Source organism: Lissotriton vulgaris, unplaced genomic scaffold (assembly GCF_964263255.1).
Source record: "Lissotriton vulgaris unplaced genomic scaffold, aLisVul1.2 SCAFFOLD_307, whole genome shotgun sequence".
Lineage (NCBI taxonomy): Eukaryota > Metazoa > Chordata > Amphibia > Caudata > Salamandridae > Lissotriton > Lissotriton vulgaris.
The window spans coordinates 1,413,075-1,419,175 of NW_028241442.1; positions in this window are offsets into that span (position 1 = coordinate 1,413,075).

Here is a 6,101-nt window from a genome sequence, read left to right on the forward strand (position 1 = left end):
ACTGGCCTGTTTACATTCTGAAAGCGAACATTGTAATCAGGTCGTACCACAAACCAACCGTGCCGGTCTAAAAGCCTCCAACTGCAGTCGAAAAGCTTCTAACTAGCAGTCGAAGGCTTTCCAACCGACATCATACTGGGCCCCATTGAGTTCTACAGATCGAAAAAACAGGATTCAGCAAAAGGGAAAAAAATCCAGGGTGATCCTGCAGAAAAGGTAAATTTCCAACAGATGGCCTTCTGTTTAATGACTGCAGTAATTCTCATGGATTTTTTGTAGTGCCTTAGACAGTGTTTAAACATTGCATGGAGCTGACCACAGAAGAAATCTCAGTCTGCCTTATCCTCTTTTGTTTTTTTTTCCAGGATGTCTGTCTTCCCCATGTTGATGTGTGCCCAGTACATTTTGGTCCAGAGAGCAGATGAATTCCTAGCAGCATCAGCTTGTCTACCACAGGAAAATCTGCAGCACTTATGTGGAAACCACAGCACCATCTTAATTTGAAGCACAGCATTTCATCCAATTGACAAAATGGTGCAATACAGTCTTCCATCTAATACTGGGTGTTCAACAGCCCTGTTCTGCATTGAAGCACATTGTGAAAGGCACAGATTAGAATGCAGGCACTCAGATTGTTTAACCTGTGATTCCTTGGACCAGTAGGAGCAATGTGAGTTGATAGAATGCCAATAACGGGCTGCGCATTCCAAAGTGAGCAACTTGAAGACGGTGGGGGGATCGCCATTAAAAGACATATGAATATCAGGTAAGCTTGATGGAACAGCAACTGTTTGCTTCTGCCTAGAAAGACTTTGCAAGACGTTGCTGTATATTTCAAGAGGATTCTAGAGATTTGATGTGCTTTCCAAGTGAAGTGAGAAAGACTTTGATAGAAGTTTCTGGAAGCTTCTAGATGATTCAGGTGATTGAGGATGTTGTTTGTGAGTCTTTGCTAGAAGATTGTGGGAGTTTCTAGATGCTTGTGGAGATGTGCTTTGCAAGTTCACCAATGTGGGCATTTACTCTGTGGCATGCCATATAATTTATTATCCAGATAACAAATCAAAAATCATTCCTAAAAACAGAGTTCAGGCTCATTAAGGGTATATTTTACCAATGCGTGAGCCTGCAGGTTTCAAGGGCATTTCATTTGTACCCTGATTGATAATAATTTAGTATAGCAGAATCTTGTCATGAGAGGGCTCAATCCAACATAGGCCAGAAAGGCTCATAGGGTAGAGTGCATGGAAGTTAGAAAATAGGACATGTATATGGAAAATCCTAACTTTGCTATTCTTAAATGCCTTTTGTGAATATCAAAAGATGTAAAGTTAGGATTAGTCTCAGTTTAGGAGTAGTAAAGTTAGGAATCCTAACTTTGCTACTACTAAATGCCTTTTGTGAATACCAAAGGTCGCAAATTTAGGATTTTGTCCCAGTTTAGGAGTACTAACTTTACTACTCCTAAATGCCTTTTGTGAATACCTAAAGTCGTAAAGTTCGGATTTTGTCTCATATTACTTTTGTGAATTGGGCCCAATAACTCTAAGTTAGGCCTGACTGCTTCTGTGCCAAGCTACCAAAGTGTTAAAAACCCTGACAAAGATTGCCTAGATTTAAATTGCATTTATATAGTGCTTACAACCTCTGAAGAGGGTTTGTGTTTATTACTTGAGTCGGGCTGTTACCCCTCTCAACTAATCACCAAGGGGTATATTAGCAAGGAATAGCGATATTTATCGCAAAATGCGCTTAGGGCATTTTTTTTATTGATGGCTATCACTGGATATGTTAGCAGAGAAAACATGCTATTAGCAACGTTTTTCTCCATTGTGCTAAAATATCCAGCGATAGCGGCGAAATGCTTGAATATCGCTGGAAATCCAGCAATATTCACGCATTAACAGCAATAGGGACTTAACCTTAAAATCCACCTCCCATTGGATATACAGGTAATTCATGTTTTTAGCAGGCGCTAGATTACAGCGATAATCACGCTTAGCGCAATTTTTTATTTTTTCAGGCTTTCAGTCCTCATCAGCCAGGATGGTTTGATTCCAGTGGCATGGAGAGCACGAGACTCACGTCAGAGCATACCCGTCCCACTCGGGTTACCAGTTGCAAAAACAACAGTTGGTGGACAGAATGCAAGACAATGTCCTGCATTCACCCTAGTACAGAGATCTGAGCCAAAATCCATCATTTTTTTCCTCACCATGCCATTCCAGTTTGAACCCAGCCATGTGCAAATCAGTCTTCACCCTGTGCCCCAAGGGTACAGTCCAGCTCGAACTGCCATGCCAGGTGCTCCCTAGATGAGAAACAAGCATCCTAGGACAGGTATCTGGCTTCTCAGCACTCATCAGCCAGGACAGCTTGATTCCAGTGGCATGGAGAGCATGGGACTCACGTCTGAGCATACCCGTCCCACTCGGGGTGACAAATGCAAAAACAAGTTGATGGACAGAATGCAGAAAAATGTCATGCATTCACCCCAGTACAGAGATCTGAGCCGAAATCCATTCTTTTTTTGCTCACCATGCCATTCCAGTTTGAGCCCAGCCATATGCAAATCAGTCTTCACCCTGTGCCCCGTGGGTACAGTCCAGCCCGAACTGCCAAGCCAGGTCCTCCTGGGACTGGAAACAAGCATTCTAGGACCGGTTTTGGGCTTTCAGCCCTCATCAGCCATGATAGCTTGATTCCAGTGGCATGGAGAGCACAGGACTCACATCTGAGCATACAGGTCCCACTCGGGGTGACCAATGTAAAAGCAACAGTTGATGGACAGAATGCAGAACATTGTCATGCATTCACCCCAGTACAGAGATCTGAGCCTAATTCCATAGTTTTTTGCTCACCATGCCATTCCAGTTTGAACCCAGCCATATGCAAATCAGTCTTTACCCTGTGCCCCATGGGCACAGTCCAGCCTGAACTGCCGAGCCAGGTCCTCCTTTGACTGGAAACAAGCATCCTAGGACCGTGTTCAGGCTTTCAACACTCATCAGCCAGGATAGCTTGATTCCAGTGGCATGGAGAGCACGGGACTCATGTCTGAGCATATCTGTCCCACTCAGGGTGACAAATGCAAAAACAACAGTTGATGAACAGAATGCAGAACAATGTCATGCATTCACCCCAGTACAGAGATCTGAGCCAAACTCCATCATTTTTTTGTTCACCATGCCATTCCATATTGAACCCAGTTATATGCAAATCAGTCTCCCCCCTGTGCCCCATGGGTACAGTCCAGCCCGAACTGCCAAACCATGTCCTCCCGGGACTGAAAACAAGCATCCTAGGACTGGTTTCTGGCTTTCAGCCCTCATCAGCCAGGATAGCTTGATTCCAGTGGCATGGAGAGCACGGGACTCATGTCTGAGCATACCCGTCCCACTCGGGGTGACCAATGTAAAACCAACAGTTGGTGGACAGAATGCAGGACAATGTCCTGCATTCAGCCTAGTACAGAGATCTGAGCCAAAATTCATCTTTTTTTTGCTCACCATGCCAATCCAGTTTGAACCCAGCCATATGCAAACCAGTCTTGACCCTGTGCCCCATGGGTACAGCCCAGACCGAACTGCCATAAACAAGCATCCAAGGACCTGTTTTGGGCTTTCAGCCCTCATCAGCCAGGATTGCTTGACTCCAGTGGCATAGACATCACGGGACTCACGTATGAGCATACCCGTCCCACTCGGGGTGACAAATGCAAAAACTACAGTTGATGGACACAATGCAGAACAATGTCATGCATTAACCCCTTTACAGAGATCTGAGACAAAATCCATCGTTTTTTGCTCACCATGCCATTTCCAGTTTGAACCCAGCCATATGCAAATCAGTAGTCACCCTGTGCCCCATGCATACTGTTCGGCCCGAACTGCCGAGCCAGGTCCTCCCTGGACTGGAAACAAGCATCCTAGGACTGGTTTCAGGCTTTCAGCACTCATCAGCCAGGAAAGCTTGATTCCAGTGGCATGGAGAGCATGGGACACAGGTATGAGCATACCGATCCCACTCGGGGTGACAAATGCAAAAACAACAGTTGGTGGACAGAATGCAAGACAATGTCCTGCATTCACCCTAGTACAGAGATCTGAGCCAAACTTCATCCTTTTTTTGCTCACCATGCCAATCCAGTTTGAACCCAGCCATATGCAAACCAGTCTTGACCCTGTGCCCCATGGGTACAGTCTAGCCCGAACTGCCATAAACAAGCATCCTAGGACCTGTTTTGGGCTTTCAGCCCTCATCAGCCAGGATTGCTTGATTCCAGTGGCATAGACATCACGGGACTCACGTCTGAGCATACCCGTCCCACTCGGGGTAACAAATGCAAAAACTACAGTTGATGGACAGAATGCAGAACAATGTCATGCATTGACCCCAGTACAGAGATCTGAGCTGAAGTCCAACCTTTTTTTTTGCTCACTATGCCATTCCAGTTTGAACCCAGCCATATGCAAATCAGTCTTGACCCTGTGCCCCATGGGTACAGTGCAGCCCGAACTGCCAATCCAGTTCCTCCTGTGACTGGAAACAAGCATCCTAGGACGGTTTCGGGCTTTCAGCCCTCATCAGCCAGGATAGCTTGATTCCAGTGGCATGATTCTGTCCATCAATTGTGTATCTTTTGCCTTCTCGCCCTAAGTGCGCCAGGTATGCCTAGACGTGGGTCTTGGAATCACTGTGCCACTGGAATCAAGCTATCCCTGATGAAGAGGGGTAAAACCCCGAAACCGAGCCTAGGATGCGTATTTCAGGTCCAGGGAGGACCTGGGTTGGCAGTTCAGGCTGGAATATTCCCATGAGGCACAGGGTAAAGACTGATTTGCATATTGCCAGGTCTAAACTGGGGTGGCATGGTGAGCAAAAGAATGATGGATTCAACCCAGACGTTTTGACTGGGAGTGAATGTTTTGATTTGTTCTGTATTCCGTCCATCAATTGTGTGTCTTTTAATATTCTGTATGGTCTGGAATGCGTGAAATTTGATTTAATAACTCATTCAAAGAAAATTGAGGGCCTCTTATTGATAGTGTATTTCACTCATACAAAAAGCATGTAAACAGAAGATTGACATTCCGTCCATCAATTGTGTGTTTTTAAATATTCCGTATGGTCTGGAATGCATGAACTTTGATTAAATAACTCATTTAAAGGAATTTGAGGGCCTCTTATTGAAAGTGTATTTCACTAATACAAAAAGCATGTGAACAGAAGATAGACCTCAGTCTTGTGGACCTAATCATCACCGGATAGGCCTAAATCATACCATACTAACTATGTATGGGCGCAAAATCCGCTCGCTCACGAAATTTGCGAATATTTGGCAATTTCGCGATCCGCGAATCTCGCTAAATTACCGAAAATTTTGCAAATTCACAAGCGTAAGTGCTTCCTGTGGGCCAAAAATTAAACCTCAACCGGAAGCACTTAGAGATATAAATAAAGCAGGTGCCCTAGTTGAAGCTCAAATTCAGTAACGTTTCAATCAGCCCAAAACATTAGTGAGCACGGTTGAGGCTGGGCAAGTGTGCTTTATCCCCATATCTGCCGTCGAACATTATCTGTAATACCCGAGGGAGGTCTTTGCATCCCTGAGTTTCTCGAGCGCAATCCCCATTCCTGTGACCAGGAGGCTGCTTTCTCCTCACCTGCTGCCCTGCTCGCTCTCTAACCCTTTATACGCGAGACATTTTGACACACATATAGGCTCTGCGCCACACACTAGCGGTATTAAACGTCTTCCCGCCCTTTCCCAACTATGATGAACAGCTCACTCAATGGACCTCAGAGCCTTTAGGCGCGGTGGCAAAGTTACAGGCACACATGGTCAGTGGAGACAAATCTTCTGGCCCTACCCAGCTGCTGTGTAGGAAAAGCACTATCATTTACCCAACGACGTAGCACTTATGGGATTAGCCAGTATAAAGTACTCCAGTTGAGTAGAGGTATTGCACAAAACGGTGGCAGATTCGTGGATAACTATGCAGGGCAGGATTCATTCTGGCATGAGGCTTCTGTCACAAAAATTAAACCTCAACAGGAAGCAATTACAGATATAAATAAAGCAGGTACCCGAGTTGAAG